This window comes from Thermobia domestica, chromosome 16 (assembly GCF_964235325.1).
Source record: "Thermobia domestica chromosome 16, izTheDome1.hap1.1, whole genome shotgun sequence".
NCBI lineage: Eukaryota > Metazoa > Arthropoda > Insecta > Zygentoma > Lepismatidae > Thermobia > Thermobia domestica.
In genome coordinates, this window is record NC_137469.1 from 77,872,802 (window position 1) to 77,891,157 (window position 18,356).

An 18,356-nucleotide genomic window follows, 5' to 3' on the forward strand; every position below is an offset into this window, starting at 1 on the left:
TATATATAGTTTACGTAACATAATGTTAAAACAGATAAATATAAGCAATTCATTATTAGGTGGCCAGTCATACAGGGTGGTTATAGGGATCATAGATGGCCATTTTGCACTGGGCTTGCTCGCGCTCGCTTCTTTTAACTAGGTTCGCGCTCACTCGGGCTCGGGCTCATTAGCCTTAACTGCGCTCGCGCTCACTCGGACTTGCGTTCACTTCTCTCAACTGGGCTCCTGCTTACTCGGACTCGCGCTCACTTATTTCACTGGAGCTCGGGCTCATGTTCAATTATTAAGCCCAAGCCCGACTGAGTGCGAGTGCCAAGCTGGCGAATTTGGACATCTATGGTAGGGCTGACGAACAAACTTCCTCGAATGTGATGTCCGTTTCAATTCTGTCGAACACGTGAAGATTCTGCTCTTGTTGTGATTATACACTTCCAGATGTGACCAAGATTTCGTTACTCCACATAGAGATCCATCTGAACTGGTGCATTTCCTAACATCTAAGTAAGAGTATACAGCCAGTGGCATGCAATTTCTGTATAATAAGGTAGTGCGCCATTTGTTCTAGATTTTATAGCCACTCTACAACGTTTAGGCTCTTTCAAGTTCATCTCTACTTTCTGAAATTTTAGTGAATAACAAAAACAACGAAGAAATCCAAAAACGTAAAAACGTGAATCAAAAACATTTTAACGAAATGGTGTTACTAATTAATTACTGTTTCCAAACCTTTTCTTATAAACGGGAATTTGGATGTGCAGTTAATTATACCATAATCGTTGGGGGCACAAATTCTTACACTGTACGAAAGGTCCTGAAAACATTCATAGGGGTCATGTAATAATATTTTAGACGATGCAGTGTGAGATCTGGTCCACTTTCTAAATTTTTATGTTTTTCAGTACGTAAAACACTAATTTTTTTTAAAAAAAATGGGGGTGTAAACTTAGTAAAGAATCTTAATAAGTAACACTAACTTTAATACATAGGAAAATCACATACACGAGCTCCAAACGTATGTGAACACTCTACCACTGATTCACAGCTGACCGTTCAATCCTTTCTTCCACTGAATTCCTTCTTTCAACTGTTAACTCCTAGTGCCAAACATCTGCATACAATACAGGGTGTTTGAGAAAAAATGTTGGAGTTTAATGTAACTGTTGTGCGGTGATGACGCTTGAGTGGTTGAATGGTTCACCATTTTGTTTGGCAACTCAGTGGTTTATTTCATGCAAAAACAAATCCAGTTCTATCAGAATCCACTATAGTGTAACAAAAAACATATTAAAGTGAATTTGTATGTCAATATGTTTATTGTGTTTTTTTCTTGTGTAGTTTTATCAAAGGCATTTTGTACTGTGTTAAAATTGAAAATGTGAACCATTTCAAAACAGGAATTAACGAGACGATTGGCACTGTTACGCCAGATATGCTCGATAGAGTCTGACGTGAGACTGATTATTGCCTGGACGTGTGCCGCGTTGTGAATGGTGCGCGCGCGCGCAGACATACACACATATACAGTATATACACATAAACGGAACACACATACATACTGACATGAACACGCACTTTTAACACGCGTTCTTTTGTCATTGTATAAAGTGGATTCTGGAAGCACTACATTTGTTTTGGCTCTGAATAAACCATTTGCGTTGCCAAACAAAATGGTGAATCATTCAACCACCCAAGAGCCATTACTCTTGCACAACAGCCTCACGAAACCCAAACATTCTTCCTCGAAGACCCTGTACTTACCGCGACAACTTCATTGCTTTTTCTCTTCTTTTCTTTGTAAAAATAAGATCATCCTCGTGAACCTTAAAGCAGAACAATAAACAGATTTATAACCACTTTGACGCTCGCAATTTGAATGAAAGATCTCTTTTCATATTTTTTTTTCAATACTCAATTTAAAAGACGAAAAAACAAAGTTGTTTACTTAGTCTAGTACTAGCATTACAACAAACTTAGGGTTGCTTTTAACATTGTACTTTTCTTCTCTTATTTTTCGTGTATAAACGAAGAGCTTAAAAGAACACGAGACATAAATCTATGAAGGAAAAAAAAAATAAAGAAAAAGAAACTGGAGCGGCAGACATTTAGATTCAATAAAAAAAAAACGAAAAATGAAAAAAAAAAAAAAAAGAGATCGAATGTGCTTTAATGTGTTTTCCTTCGGATCACCATTAATTCGAAATTATCACAGTCTAACGATACCAATTTTATGATTACTTTACCTTGATTAAAAGTTTCTTCGGCTGGAAAAGAAGAGGAAGCTGAGTAAATTAAAATCGAGAACCGATGGATGATCAGCAAGTAGCAAATGCACGAAACGAGTTCTTTTATAGGAAACCAAGACGAGAGAGCAATCACATGTTATACTAAGAAATGAAATATACGTAAATTGTGTTTACTATATAATTATTGCTGATTTAATTTTTTTACTTTCATTTCAGAGTAAAAAGTAATCACATATAAACAAGTTTTGTCCATGCGAGCGGTCCCGGGTTCGATTCCCGGTGGGGTCAGTCGGTCGAAAAAGTGTAAAACGCTTTTTCAGGCCAGCCACCCTGAATGAGGTTTTCGACACCAGGCAAATGCCGGTGTGGTATCTAACTTATAGGTCCCAGGCAGTTCCCTTCCTTCCCCAATTCTTTCTTCCTTCTCTTTCCCCGGATAGTGTGCTCACCAAGGGACGTCATCCCTGAAAACAAGACGGGCTGAATGGCTTTAGACGCCGAAAGCCCAGAAATCTAAATCCTAATCCTAAGTTTTGTCCGTTATTTAGTCGTAAGGCAGATTTCCAACGAACTTAGTTCGTAACTGAAATCTGTCTGTTTGTCTGTCTGATATTTGTGATTTTTTTTTTTTTTCAATTTTTAGCTCCCCATTCGATAGAGTATCAAAAACTGAGAAAGTGATGGAATTTTTCGCGTCACTCTTACCGTTCCCGAGATATTGGCTAAAAAATGGCCGATTTCCGGAGATTTAAGGAGCTATATCTCGGAAACTATAAGTTATAGAGATATGATATTGTTGTTTATCAATACCTGTGAGTATGGTGAATATTTTGGTACCAAAGAGTAATCCGTGGTCATTAGTTTGGCCAATGACCACCAGTTAATATCGGCACCAAAATGTTTGTCATCCTTTTAGGCATTGATTGGCGCCAATATAGTCTCTCTATGACTTACCGTTCCCGAGATATTGGCCAAAAAATAGTTCCGATTTCGGGAGATATAAGGAGCCATATCTCGAGAACCATAAGTCATTGAGAGATCATGTTGGTGTTGATTAGCACCTAAGAGGATGGTGAACATTCCCGTACCAAATAGCAACCGGTGGCGTCTGGCCAACTGGTTACCGTTCCCCAGATATTGGCCGAAGAAGTTCAAATTTCGGGAGATTTAAGGAGCCATAGCTCGAGAGCGTGTCACAGAGAAATTATATTTTTCGAATTTTTGCGAGAAACTGAAGAAAGTGCGGATAAAAAGATTTATTTTTATATGTAGGAAAAATCACAGTTATCCTTTATGCTCCATCTTTCCATTCTTTTTAAAGTTCGTTCTGGTAATGTTCTTGGAGCATTCTCAACTGGTTTGTATTGTTATGTGTTTACTTCATACCCATAGGGGTCACTAGAGAGAGAAGAATGGCCAGCCCCCGTAAAACACTATTGGCTTTCCAAATGGTTTCTATTTGAATAATGTAAGTTTACCACAGTTTACGCAAATCGATTTTGTGTACTGACACTTTTTTGTCCCTCTTCTCCCTCGACTGCTTTCGCCTCGCCTTTTGTCCACCTTCGGCTTCGTCTTTCATATGATTCTTGGGATAATCTATGAAGTGTGTAAATATATATTTTTCAAATAACAAATATCTACTATTGTATTTTACCTAATTTTTACTACAGCTCTTTGCAGGTCGTTCAGATAAGTTTTTGCTAAACCTTTGTGGAAGTCAAATAATGAAGCAACTACGATCAGAAACGGTAGAGAAAAAGACTGAGTCTTATAGCTCTATTTCTAGTTTTCGTTTATTATCTAGACAGGCATTATCATGTACTTACAGTAAAGTATTTTTAACTCGAAGTTCAAGGGAAGACACAAAAAATGTTTTCAGAATCCACTCAAAAAATGCACATTCCTGAATATCAAAGTGTACAGCGTATTATTCGCGTGAAATGATACTGCGAACATATGACATTTAGTCGTACATAAATTAAGACACACGTATAATAGAAAAGTACAGTACCACAAAAACTAAATTAACACACGAACACACACACACACACACACGAGTAATAACCGTAATTATCTGTTCTCACTTAAAGAAGTTCATGATTTTCTTTTGGTTTGAATTGATTGTCTTTCAATTTCATTTATTGCCTCCCTAATGGGCATAATCGTGAGAGGTTAAACTGGAAGATTTCCTTCTCATTTAATGTCTGTAATATGCTATGAATAACATTTAATTGGCATTCAATATACTATCTTAAGAAATTTTCAACCATTTCGGAAACTTCAGATAAGGTTGGCATACTATTGCCGATCTTTCTTTTTATCTCTCAATAAATAAAAGCCAGCTGTAATTGCATTGTTCTGTTTGCAATCAGTGAACACTAAAAATTCCTGTACTGTATCATGTCGCGTTGCCCAAACAGAAACTTCAAAAGTTCAAATTTTTTAACCATTGTTTTCAATAGAATTCTCAGGGGGGAAAACACTTTTGTTCGAATCGTCCGAGTTCAAATTAACGAGAGTCCGTAGTATTTGAATATGTTTAAACGCAACAAACAAATGACCATGAATAAAGCGAAGATCACAGAAAAAGAGGCAAAAGATTACTCCTGACACAGACTTAAGTCAAAATATAAAAGGTAGGATTATGTCTTACAAAAATTGTGCTGTAGTGAAACTATATTATATACATAAATTTATATATAGTGTATGTTTGTTGTTGCAGAATCGTATAGGATCACGAATCACGAAAAAGATCAAGAAGAAATGAGGGGAAATTTGCAGAAAGAGAATAATGGAACACACATCCAATGAAAAATTCTTAGAAACTAGAATAAATACTGGAGCAAATATACCAAAAAACCTTACAAATGGCATAAACATAGCATAGTGTGTAACAAGAAGTGCATCAGCACCAAGTATGTACACATGCAGGGGAAGACGCAGAGATCCTTCAGGGAACAAGGGTTTGAATGATAAAGATATAATGTTTAAATATTTCATTGTTTGTTTTCAAATTAGCGTTCCTTCGGTTATATGAAATGTGAATGTACTGTTTAACGCGTAGTTCGATTCACTGTAATATATTCAATGCTCTCCCATTGGTAATTAAACTCCGTACCACGAGTCATTAGAATAGCAGGGAGGCATTACCAAACAAATGAAGGGGGCACAGTGACTGTGGTAGGGCGCTTACTTCTGGTGTGTGGGGTCCTGGTTCGATCCCGGTCAAGTTTGTAGTAGACAACATCAGATCCGTGGATTTAATTGGGGTACTACAGTTTCATACCATTTTCTCATTCCAAAAATTCTTTCATCATCATTCATCTGCCTTAATCATAGTCTCCTTTAGCCTTAAGGTTGGTGTAAAGGGCCAAGTTTTACCAATAGATGTCACTACAGTCTTCGTATCTCTCTCACGTATTTTTTACCTTTCACGAAAATTTACAATTTCTCTAACAAATTTCGACCTAGAGACTTCAAACTTTTGGAGAAGGAACTTCATAACCTATCGAAGGCAACAATCCGTGCCGATTTCTCATTTTGAATTTTCTTCATTGTTGAAAGAGTTATATTGTTAAAGGTTTGGATATCCCTTTCAATAAACAAGCCATTTCAACAATGAAGAAAATTCTAAATAAAAAATCGGCACGGATTGTTGCCTTCGATAGGTTATGAAGTTCCTTCTCTAAAAATTTGAAATCTCTAGGTTGAAATTTGTAAGAGAAATCGTGAATTTTCGTGAAAGGTAAAAAATACATGAGAGAGATACGAAGACTGTAGTGACATCTATCGGCAAAACTTGTCCCTTTAAATTAACCTTAATGGCATAATCTTAGAATGTTAAACTGACATAATTCATTTCATTTCATACAACTGAATACATCTTGTAGGTCTGCTACTCTGTTGTAATAACATTTTTTATAGAAATGATATCTTAAGTTTAATGTCCTTAAAGTAAATTCTTTAAAGAAAACAATATTATGATAAATAAATATTAATATCTGTGATCTCAACTTTTTGTTTTATATATATAAGGAAAACACATTAATACGAGAAGTAAGGAAGAGAATAAAGATTATTCTAATATGATAAAGTACTAGATCACTAACGATTTTTCTTCCTTTAGGCATCTGTAAGGAGTCAAAGTAAAAGAAAAGGTTACAAAATCCAATTTCATCAGAAACAGAAAATTCACGCCAAGAAAAGGAAAGGAATCTTGAGTCTTCCGCTTCCTTGACTTTCCACTCTTATGCATTTTCATCACCAGCGACATTGATCACTTGTGACGTTGAAAATAACGACCATCCAAACAGATTCGCCTTTAAAATTTTCAAGTTTTTCTTTCCCTCACATAACCCTCCAATGTTTACACGCTACGCCAACCAACGAACTAAAACTTTACAACAACAATAACTACTACTACTACTACTACTACTGATGACTGCATATATATACAGTTACGTTGCTTTTATTATTGGCAATCTGAACAGACACTCGTGTGAAGTACCCCTATCCTAATTATAAAAGGAAAACAAGTTTGTGCGTCACGCTATCCTGGGATGTTATACAACCTTGGATAAGAGATTTGTAATGTTGGTTGTAGAAATACAAGGGGCACAATAAAAATTCATCACTTAGCCGATTGGAATTGTTCATAGCAAGACGCTGTAAGTAAGGCTCTTAATAGTTCACAATCAGGCTAATAGTTGTCGCTAGCCGTGCTGCCTTCTACCTGACGCCAGATATGTCGCTAGTGTGCAGGTAATTTATGGACGAGCCGAAGGCTTGAGAGGACAACTACTTAAAATGAACGTCTGAAGTATAACGCAAACTCCTAATTGTAAACAGTCACGGTAATAAATAACTACGTACACTATCACTTGCCTATCTGACGTTTATAGATGTCGCTTTCTGAGGGATTAGTCTGTACAACGAAGTACTTGAATAAATGCATATAGACTATGATATAAAGGTAATTGGTAAGTAAATTGAAAAATAGTAATAATAATGATAACATCCGTTGAATGTAAACAATAAGAATTTTTAATTAGTACGATTTTAAACCAAAGGCTTGTGACCAACTATTACGAGGCTTGTGACCAAAAACAAGTGACCATGAAACATTTATTGCTACAGATATAACACAGGTGATAGTACTTTTCAACATATTTGCCACCAGAATTCACACAACTGTCATACTGTGATATCAACTTTTGTATTCCTATGTCGCAAGTAGCCGCCTGGGAGTGGAACCAATGTATCGCAGCCGATTGGAATTGTTCATCACTATCAAAATGTTTACCGGACAGAAATTTCTTGAAACCTAAGAAGATATGAAAATCGTTCGGAGCAAAGATCTGAACTATACGGTGAGTCGTCAAACACGTCCTATTGGAACAACTGCAAATAATCGAATGATTTTCATGTCTTTTTACATCTGCAAACATTCAAGCCGATAAGCATTTTTGATAGTGATGAACACAATTGCAGGCGGCTTTCATGCGCTGGTTTCACTCCTAGGCGGCTTGCTGTTACTACATCATAATACAAAAGTTGACTCCACAGTATGACAAGTGGGTGAATTCCGGTGGTGAATATACTCACAAGTAGTCTCTCCTGTACTATACCTGTGAAACAAAAAAGTTTCAAGAACACTGTCTTCTTTGTGTTTACTACCTTAGGGATACTTGGCTTTTGCTTGTATTCCGTTAAATTTTATGTGAATTATAACTTTTTTTCAATCAATAACTACGAGACAGTCCAGAAAGTAACTACTGTGTCGTGAAATGGATGGGTTAAACATGGCATAACATGATATAGTCCACTCTCTCATAATTTATCTCCGGGTGCTTCAGTGAAATCTGCTACATATGAAACTTACAGTTGTTATAATTTGCAGTGAGCTCTAAACATTAAAGTAAACGACAGAATTGTGTAGATTAGAGAAAATGAAGGTAAAGCAAGCAGCAGAGTAATGTATACACTAAGTGAAGGAGTTTGGTTAGAATATTGAAACTGAATGGTATGTACCCAACTAGACTTTAGTTACAACTGGGTTGCAAACTACCACAGGAAATTCATCTATAACAACCCTTTATGTGAATACACGGGCAGACATATCTCGGGAAAAGTAGATGAATCATCTCTATCATATTAAAATGTGAATTACATATCGCCCGATGTTTGGAAAAACTAACTAAATACAAGCTATACCTTTTAGAACCACCGAAAATGCAACAACTGGAACTTTACATTTTCGTTGTTAGTGGGAGTGACGAAATGGCTTGGCTTATCCATGTGAAGCCTAATGAAATCACACCAGGTTCAAATTTCACACTAGCCTTCATTTTGAATTGTACTTCAATATGCAGTTTTTGTTGTATTTGTATTTTTCTTGTATCTCAGTATGCAGTGTTTCATCAGTTTCATTCCTCTTACATACCAAGTGTTCTTGTTTTTAAAAGTACGGAAATAAAAGTGCTTATCAAAATAAGAAATTTAAAATAATATTTTTTACATATATTTTCCGTAAGTATATTCTACTCACATTTATATATATATATATATATATATATATATATATATATATATATATATATATATATATATATATATATATATATATATATGAAATCTTTTTTCGCGACCTCATGTGTTCCTCTGGCGGCCCTCAGGTTCAGAAACCCTAACCTACTCCATACTCCTGACCCGGTGCCTAGTATTACTTTTTGTTCTGTAATATGATACATGTGCGAGTCATACTATTTGTAATTTTAAAGCTAGAAGTATCTCAAGCATCTGACTATCTGTTCTTATGCATTATCGACGTCATGATTGGGAGGCCTTATCTACTTATGTGAATATAAAACTATATTGAAACTTGAATCCCGTGAAGATGACGAGTACGTAGACCGTCATTCAAGATCATTTAGGACATCAGAATAGGTCCTTCCTTACTACACTATCTCACCTTCAAGGTAGCTAAACTAGCATGTCTCATAGAGAAGCTGTTGTTGCTAATCATAAGTGGTGGTTGCAAAAGGATTTCTCCCGGAAGGACCTACAATACCCGTGTGAATATACACTCATTCTTTATTTTAATGAATTAAAAGTGGCAACAGTCGTCTGATGTTGCCACCTGTCCGTAAATTCTGGCACTAAGTCTGCAATGGCTAATATCCACAGTTACATTAGAAAGATTTTTTTTTTTTTTTTTTTTTTTGAGGAATTATACAGTACAGAAATCTTAATCAAGCACATTATCCAATCTCCACAGTGAAAAAAATATGTTACACTGTAATATACATAGGGTAAAATACTTGATACAGTCCGCAGAAAAAAAAAAAAAAAAACCTGCAACATGAGCATGTAAGTTGATTGTGAAACTACGCCTAACAGCGCAGGCAATCAACATAACGTCTAAGTGACACGAATCACGTCAGGAGAAACCTCGGCGTCCTCCCCTGCACACTTATTTTGAAGCAAAAGGCTTCGTCATTTCACAATAAACTTACATGCTCATGTTGCAGGTTTTATGCTGCGGACTGGGAAATTCAAAATATTTTATAGTTTGAAATCAGGATTTCCAAACTAAATCGGCTGCTCTAATTACTATTATTATTATTATTTTTCGTTGCTTATGATATCTGTTAAAGGCAGGTTTGATAGACCGAGGGATGAGTGTACTGGAAACTCACACTGAGTATGGATGAATATAAGACTAGAGGGAAGGGTAATTTTGTAATTCTGAGAAGGAATTTCCCTCTGAGGTACCCTCTCTGAAATCACACCCGTGGTCCGTTTTTTTTTTTTTTTTCAAATTGCCTAATTATCGACGCCGATAAAGAAAATTTATAAAGCAATATCCCGTCTTTGAGTGAAAGAAATATGGTCAAACAAACCTGCCTTCAGTTTCAATGTTTCCTTGCTCAATTATTATATGCGTATATAAAAGCTAAAACACCAGCTTTAAACTCTTTCTTACAAGACGTTACAAATATCAAAATGGCCCTTTTCTGAGTGACTAAAATGTAAAAGAAAATGAAGACAAACATGGTTATACCTTGTAAGCTTTTATTGACTCTCTATTCGTAAAACTCGATATCCTGCATTAAAAAAAAAGAGAGAAAGAAAAGAAAGAAAAAGAAATGCAGAACTAAAAACAAACCATCTTATTAGTGAAAGGAAACGAGTCTTCCTGTTTTACGGCAAGCGGGACATATTGTACTGGAAAATGCAATAAAAATTCAATAAATTTCTTAACACAAGAAAATGCACCCCTTTCCCCTTGTACTGTGACTTTTTAAAAAAAGTTTTTGTTTTACACATACACACATTTCTTCCGTGGTTGTACCTTTTTTTTTTTTTTTTTAACCTATTACGACTTTTGAAGCAAGGGTAGAGTTTTTAGCTGAGGTTACAGGCTATTTACTATTGGTATTTCTTTAAAAAAAAAAAAAAAAAATGATTTATAGTCTCATAAATCCAGGGAAAGTACCAAGAGTTGAAGTCAGTTATGCGGTTGCAGGCAAAAGAATGTTTCATTAAAGCCAAAATACACATTATTTTGGCTACATTATACTACTACAACTGCTTACCTCTATTTTATATTTCTGTATTGGCATAGGTTCTTAACGCCTACTACACATACAGAGAGAGAGAGAAAGAGAGAGAAAGAGAGGGAGAAGAAAAAAGAGAGAGGCTTTAAACTTTAAACTGAAACATACATAAACCAATCTCTGATATCTGTAAAGTATTATAGAGTGTCCGACAGTATATCGTATTGCAAGAGTAACTTTTTGTATCATCGATGTCCTATGTCTCTGTTGTGTGCCAAGAATGAACCATTCAATTTACAATGACAGTTTTGTATACAACGTGATAAGCTGTCAACAAGATTTAATTGTTATTTTCTTTTTCATTTTTTTTAAAACACGTTATCAGTCGGTCGCAATTACCCACGTTGGAACAAGTCTCTACATATTTCATAACCTTGTGTGGCGTGCTGAACGTACATAGAAGTATTTCCCAATTAATGTCTACTCTTCTTCTCTTTCATTCGGCAACCGTCGAAACAATTTAAAATCACATGAAACATAATATATTATCACTAACATTACATGACAATCATTCTTTATTCTAAGAGAAGCACAACGTTTCATCCAAATAGTGTTTTAAATTAATGCCATTATCTTCAATGCAAATGTTGGTATTCACTTGTTGTATTCCTATTTGTTCGAACAGTTTTATCGGCTGATGTATTGGCAAACTATGTCAAGTGTAATGTCATTTCGGTCCTGGGGATTGCGACAGATAAGTGAGGTTCATTGTTGTGGAGATTTTTTTATCACATTACTTTTTTTTTTTTTTTTAATTCTGTAACCAGACCACGATAATCTGAATTAAGGTTTAATTAAAAGCTTGTTTTTAGAACGTAAACAGATCTCTTTTACATAATTAGCCGCCAGTCTAGCAAATAGTATTAAATCTTCTATTGCCTAGCTAGAGAGAAATGAACAAAAAAGATAAAAGGAAAATTAACTCGTAACTAAGAATCCCGTCAATTCTTCTGATTTTATTTTTAAAAAACAAGAAACAAATATTAATATTTAAAGCAAAAAAAAAAAGTTCTATTTATTTGTTTCTTAAACTTATATATATATATATATATATATATATATATATATATATATATATATATATATATATATATATATATATATATATATATATATATATATATATATATATATATATATTAACAAGTTCCAGACAAAAGTGATAAATCTTTTAATACAGGAAACAACGGAACTTGAATATGGGAAAAGAGTAGACTAAGGTTAATATTTAAAGGGATCATCCAAACATTCGTCTAGTAGACTGAGGAATACCTTGGAAAATCCTCACTTAGTGCTTACAAATTCAAACTCGATACATGCCGAGTGCAAAACAAGAAGGATAATGTTCAACTACAGCCACACTGTTCCATTTTCTTTTCCAATAACATTTTATAACTAGCAAGTAAAGTCCAATCCAACTGTCCTTTTATGCAACTGTGCCTGAATCACAGAAATTTAAACTTAGGAGCTTAAATTATTTTTATCTACAACTGCAGCGATCTTTCATTCAAGACAGACAGAGCAGGGGGTTCCTACTTCGATCTCTACTCATGTGTAAGTGATTTTGTGGTTCTCCAACCTTTTCCTACACTTTGATTTCACCAATTTATCCATATCATTCACATTTGTCATGCATTTCCTTTAGCAACGCTAAAACCATATATTTGTTTCGTTCCATTTTCTTAAAATTTCTACAAAACGCTCAATATGATCCCACAATTACTTTTAAACTTTTTAAGTTTAAAACCAAAAGTCAGGCCCTACCATGACACTGAAGTCGTCAGTTTGTTGTATGCCCGGTTTCATGTAGACTACTATTGGTGGAAGCCGTTTTCGAGTGGGTAACAGATTTATAAGAGTTCTTATGCTTATTTCTGTGTTGCTGAATCAGTAATTCTTGTTTGTCGAATTGAATCTGTCAACATACCGAATGGTTTACTTATAAATATCTGTATTAGATTAAGGAATCATCTATGTCAGGTTGAAATATATATTGGTGATTTCTTGCAGAATAATTTGTGCGATACTAAGAAGCAACAAATGCATATGGCATATAGAAGGGATTAGGCCTTCTCGACTAATGAACCCCGGTTTAACATATACGATATAGGGGAGACCGGGGCTGGTTGACGAACTGCATATAACTCCTTCATTAATTAACATAACGAGCTGTCATAAAAGAGTGACCTATGGATGCAGGTGTCACCTTCATATGGAATTTGTAACTTGTGGATTATGGCGTCTATTAGATAAAGAGTGGTTTTGCCAGTCTGAAGTATTTTTTTTCAGTTCTCCGTTACAACATCACAGAATCGTGACTACTTGAAGTAATATAGCATTAGTTAGATATGAACTTTATTTTTATGGATATTCAAACAATAAAACATACACTCATGTCCAAAATGATTGTCGCATATCTATAACTGTCTTCTTGTAAGAATATAATTTGATAATGATTTTCCAGAGTACTTTTAATACTGATACTATGTGTATATTTGGGAAATACGTATTTGTGGTAAATTTCATAGGAAAAGGATTATAAATACGAAAATTATAATGCGTAAAATAAAATGATGCTAAATGGACAAGAAAAATTTATTTTCGTTTTATTGTTCTTATTTACTGCTCTTTTGACATGGAATTTCCCATATCTATACATGTCTTTGCCGATTATACACATACTAACATTATAGGAATTACTGGGCGAATTCGTTATCAAATTATATTCCTACAACAACATATTTATAGACATGCGACAATAATTTTGGACATGAGTGTACATGCCAAACAATTGCTGAGTAATTACGACTTTGTTGCACAACATGGGCTTGGGGTTAGTTGGCGTATAGCGTTTGGGGTTGGTTGGCAAGTGCGCCAAACAATATCGTGTGAAATTTTATTTCATTTTACTTTTATTGTTACATTGTTTGTTTTATTGTTATGTAGTTTAAGTTCTAGCAATCTTTTACTTCAATGTTATAGAATAGCATGCACGTATTGGATTACTGTCAAAATTTAGAAATCGAGATAAGACTGTATGCCGGACTCTGAATTTTCTGAATAGGCCTAATTTTCAGGATCAAGAATAATTTGTATGTGATCTTTTGTTACAAAAATAGAGGCCTAACTATTGCTTTTTCTTTCTTTGTGGAAAGGAGGAAATAAACTGCATTTCTCGATAATTCAGCTAAAACATATCTTAGTTTCTCTTAACTACTTTGTGAACAGCGGGAAATAAACTACCTTTCTTGATGGTTCAGTTATTTTAATTACATTTTGAAATAATATGAAGAATTAACCTACACCAAATCATATTAAAACTGATGTGGTTGATAATCTTGTAGCTTTCAATGTCATGACAACCCAGCTAGAATGAAAGAAAGAAGTTTTCATATTTCATAATGCTGATTCTTTTAAATGTTGTGAATAAAAGTAATTTCAAACTTCAAATAGCCTACTGCATTGCAATATATGTAATAGAATTTAGAAAAATAATGTTTATTTCTAATAAATCCAATTTTTGTTTGTGTTTTGCTATATTTAAAAAGTATGCCAACTAGCCCTAGAATATCAGCTAACCATCCCCTTACTAGGGGTCGGTTGGCATACTCCGTTTTAAAAGAAAGAAAATTTTATTTCTCGAAAACTGTAAGCAACAAAACAAAAACAAAAAATGAATTTATTAGAGGAAACATTGGTCTGTCCGTACACATCCATTCATTGCAATACAGTGCACCGTTTGCTCATTAAAAATAAATAAATAAATAAATAAAAATAATGAAAAGCTCGCCAACCTGCTCCGGTCTCCCCTATTGCTTATCTTGAGATTCCTTGCTTCAGAATTATTTATATAGTTTCGTAATCACATCTATAAAAGGTGTGTGCTCTACCACTGAGCAAGCAGGTCAAATGTATATTAGGATCAGGAATTAGATATTCCCAAGAAATGATACATTAAAATACATGTACAACGAAGTTTTTGGGACCTCCGGTTTTCCAGTATGTTGAAAATTAGTTATATTGAAATAAATCAAATTTCAAGAACTCACCTGTTGTTATATCCATTGAAGGATTTACGTTACTTAAACATAAATTTACAGACAAAAATCTTAATATTTATATCAGATCAGAAGAAAATTAGGATACACAAAGTGTGCATATTGGGAGAATATTACCTTAAAATGAGCATATAATTAAAACATGTCCTCAATAATTGCAGTTGATTTTTAATATTTTATAGTACGACGGAATCTATCTTGGCTACGTCTTAGTACCTTATTTCTTGCATTGGATGACGCGCAATGTTATTTAATTGAATAACACTCATTGGCTACTTTCAAACTGCTATTCTGCTCGACCAACTGCGTACGTGTGTGAAAAATAGCTATCATATCATTTGAATAATAAAGTCATAGGAAAATACTTATGTTATAAAACTGGATGAATTTAAATTATATTATAAAGAAATAAAGTTAAGTATAGACCAATCGCTAAAGTGAAATGTTTTAACACATTAAATAGAAAAAAAAAGGTACCAAAATTATTTTGCAATTTTGAATACTTTGTTACATTGGTGTTCGTTACTACGTTATATTACAGTAGTAATTAATATTAGCAATTACTTTGTAATTTATTTCTAGATGTGCATGGCTTTAACCAGGAAGAAACACTACCACGTTGAAAGCAGCCTCAGCACGTTAAAAGTAAAAGAAAGAAAGAAACCTCTTGGCTGCTTGACACACACACACGGGTTTTTCATTTTGTCTGTATAGACAAGACTTCGTGCTAAGCAAGCACACAACATGAAGACTGAAAAGTCTAGCACTACTACTACATCTACTATATCTGCTACTGGTGTTGGAACAGGGAGAAAAGGGGACGGAAATCGATAGAAAATCTTGGTGCCCAAAATGGAACATTTAGTAAGGTCTGTCATTTCCTTGGTGGTGATGGTAGAAGTCTGTGATCGATGGTCATGTCAGCTCTCAGTCTTAAAAGAGTGATGAAAATAGCACAGGCTCACTTCCCCTTCCAATCAGTGTTGAATTCAGACATTTTCACCCGGGGGGGAATGTGAACTCCTCGGGGGGAGGGTTGTTTTTCTACATTTTTGCAAGAAAGCAGCATATTTAACAATTCCATTCACATGCAAATCTTAGCTAATATTGAAACTAATTGCTGATAAATATTCAATGTCAGATTATATAAAAAAAAAACAATCGTTTAATTTTATCTAAAACATTAAATAAAGACTGGCAAAAATATTTTAGACTAAACTTTTAGCTATTTACAGTAGCTATTTTACTTATTTTTTTCTATATTCAGTAGTTACTTTTTGTTACTAATGTAGAAGTTTTTAAAAAGGTTTAAATTAACTCAAATATTTTTTGTCCTAAAACAAACATACATAGGAATATCTTAACAAAAAGTAATTATTCTTTCTCACACTTCTGATTCTAAATCAAGCATATTAGCCTTGGTTTCTTCATTGCATACACATCAATAGTTTAGTTAACGAAATCTTCAGTAGGATTTTCCACGACTTTGTGCCGTGTCGTGGAAAATCAGCGCTTGGGTTGAGAGTATACGACGGTACCCCCGTACATACGAGTGAGGTGGACAAACCAGCTGCGAAAGCTGAGAAAATTTTAAAAAGTAAACCCTGCTTTTTCTTGATTTTGAGCACTTTTTATTATTTTTTCCCTTTCATTTTATATATGTGCACATGCCCACGTGTACACATGTGTTTCATTCCTCTCTTTTTTCTTTCCTTCTTTTGTTTTCTTTTTCCCTCCCGAATCGCTCGCCCCTTACTTCGGTGCCCGGGTTCCGTCGCCCCGCTTGCCCCATTTTCGTCACCTTCAATGGCAATCTTTCATTTATATACTACTATTATGTTGATAAATTTTAGATAAATCTCTAACCCAGGAGGGATAACTGATCCTCCATGATCCCTCTAAATATCGCTCTCTGAATCTCACCCTTTAACTGACTTATTTTTAGTTAAAGAAATGTGTGTTTCATTTAACAATCGTATAAAACATTTACGTCTGTTAGTTCCGATGCGAGAAATGGGATTTAGGCACTCTATTTCAAATAATGCAAGAACTGTACATTTTCAAGAACTGAAGTCTGCTGACATCAGAGATCACATGGACTGATCGAAAGATCTTCCCTATCTTTCCTTTCCTATCTCAATCTGTGCTAGTGCTACCGGCAAGTCTTTACTTTGACTCCAACTGTGACTTTAATCGGTTCTTATAGGTTTAGTAACATTGTGGCCCTTGTACTTATAGTATAATTCTTAACTTCGTATAGTAACATTGTGGCCCTTGTACTTATAGTATAATTCTTAACATCGTATAGTAACATTGTGGCCCTTGTACTTATAGTATAATTCTTAACAGAACTCACAGTTGGAGTCAAAGTAAAAATTTGCCGTGCTACCTACTAATATATAATATAGGGCGAGAGTATAGTACCTACTAAAATACCAACCTTTCTTCAACAGTTGACAATTTCATGTTCTGCCAAACTCGGTCATAGCGTTAAGAAATACAGGTTTTATTGACTATTTGGTATTCTATCTTAGATGTTGCATGTTTAATATTTATATAGAATGGGTCTGCGTCATTTATATGTATATTGAGAGATCGGTTTTCGTCTGCACGTGCACGGAAAGAAAAAGAAATAATTGGGTGAAGTAATTTTTACATTTTGTGACTGAAATTTTGGGAGTTTCTCCGAGGGGGAATGAATTTTCTTCGGGGGGGACATTCCCCCCCGGGCTACCCCCTGAATTCATCCCTGCTTCCAATGATATCAAATGTTGAGTCTCACTAACGTATTTTTTTTTATTTCTTATCATATTATTTTAAATATAATATATATAGTGTTCAACAAATAACTATACACAGGTTCTTCACATCATTGTAAGTGGAAACATTCCTTCTAAAACAATTTTGTCTTTCACAACAAAACATTCTACTACCTATTAACAAATCGAAGAGCTGCTTCTGCCTGAATTTTGGAATTGACTACTCAAAGCAACAGTATACATCGGGACATGTTCAATTAACATCTACTGTTATGTCCTTTAGGAACATCAGTCAAGTGGAACTCGACTTCTTTACTTAGGTATAAAAAGGTAAAGAACCGCACGTTCTTCACTGTAGTGATATTGAATTTTTATTTATTTATTTATTTTACCACAGGCAAAAGGACAAATGAGGTCACTATGAGGGTTAACATAAGTTATTAGAGCTCGGCACATCAATAAAATAATAATAATAATAATAATAATAATAATAATAATAATAATAATAATAATAATCTATATATATAAAAGAGAACGTACAAAAATTTGTCCGCTCATCACGCTAATACGGCTGAACCAATTTCTTTCATTTTTGGGGGGTTATTAGGATTTGGACCCTAGATGGTTTTTATCATATCACTTTAATTTTTAATTACCAGTGTCTTGAGATAA

The 18,356-nt window shown here is 34.4% G+C and overlaps 1 protein-coding gene across 9 annotated transcripts in view; it reads right to left on the minus strand.

Annotated features, from left to right (window-relative positions):
- LOC145673181 (multiple PDZ domain protein-like) overlaps positions 1–18,356 on the minus strand; it is an 817,414-nt gene that overhangs the window by 239,613 nt on the left and 559,445 nt on the right. The gene's annotated exons all lie outside the window — the stretch shown is intronic.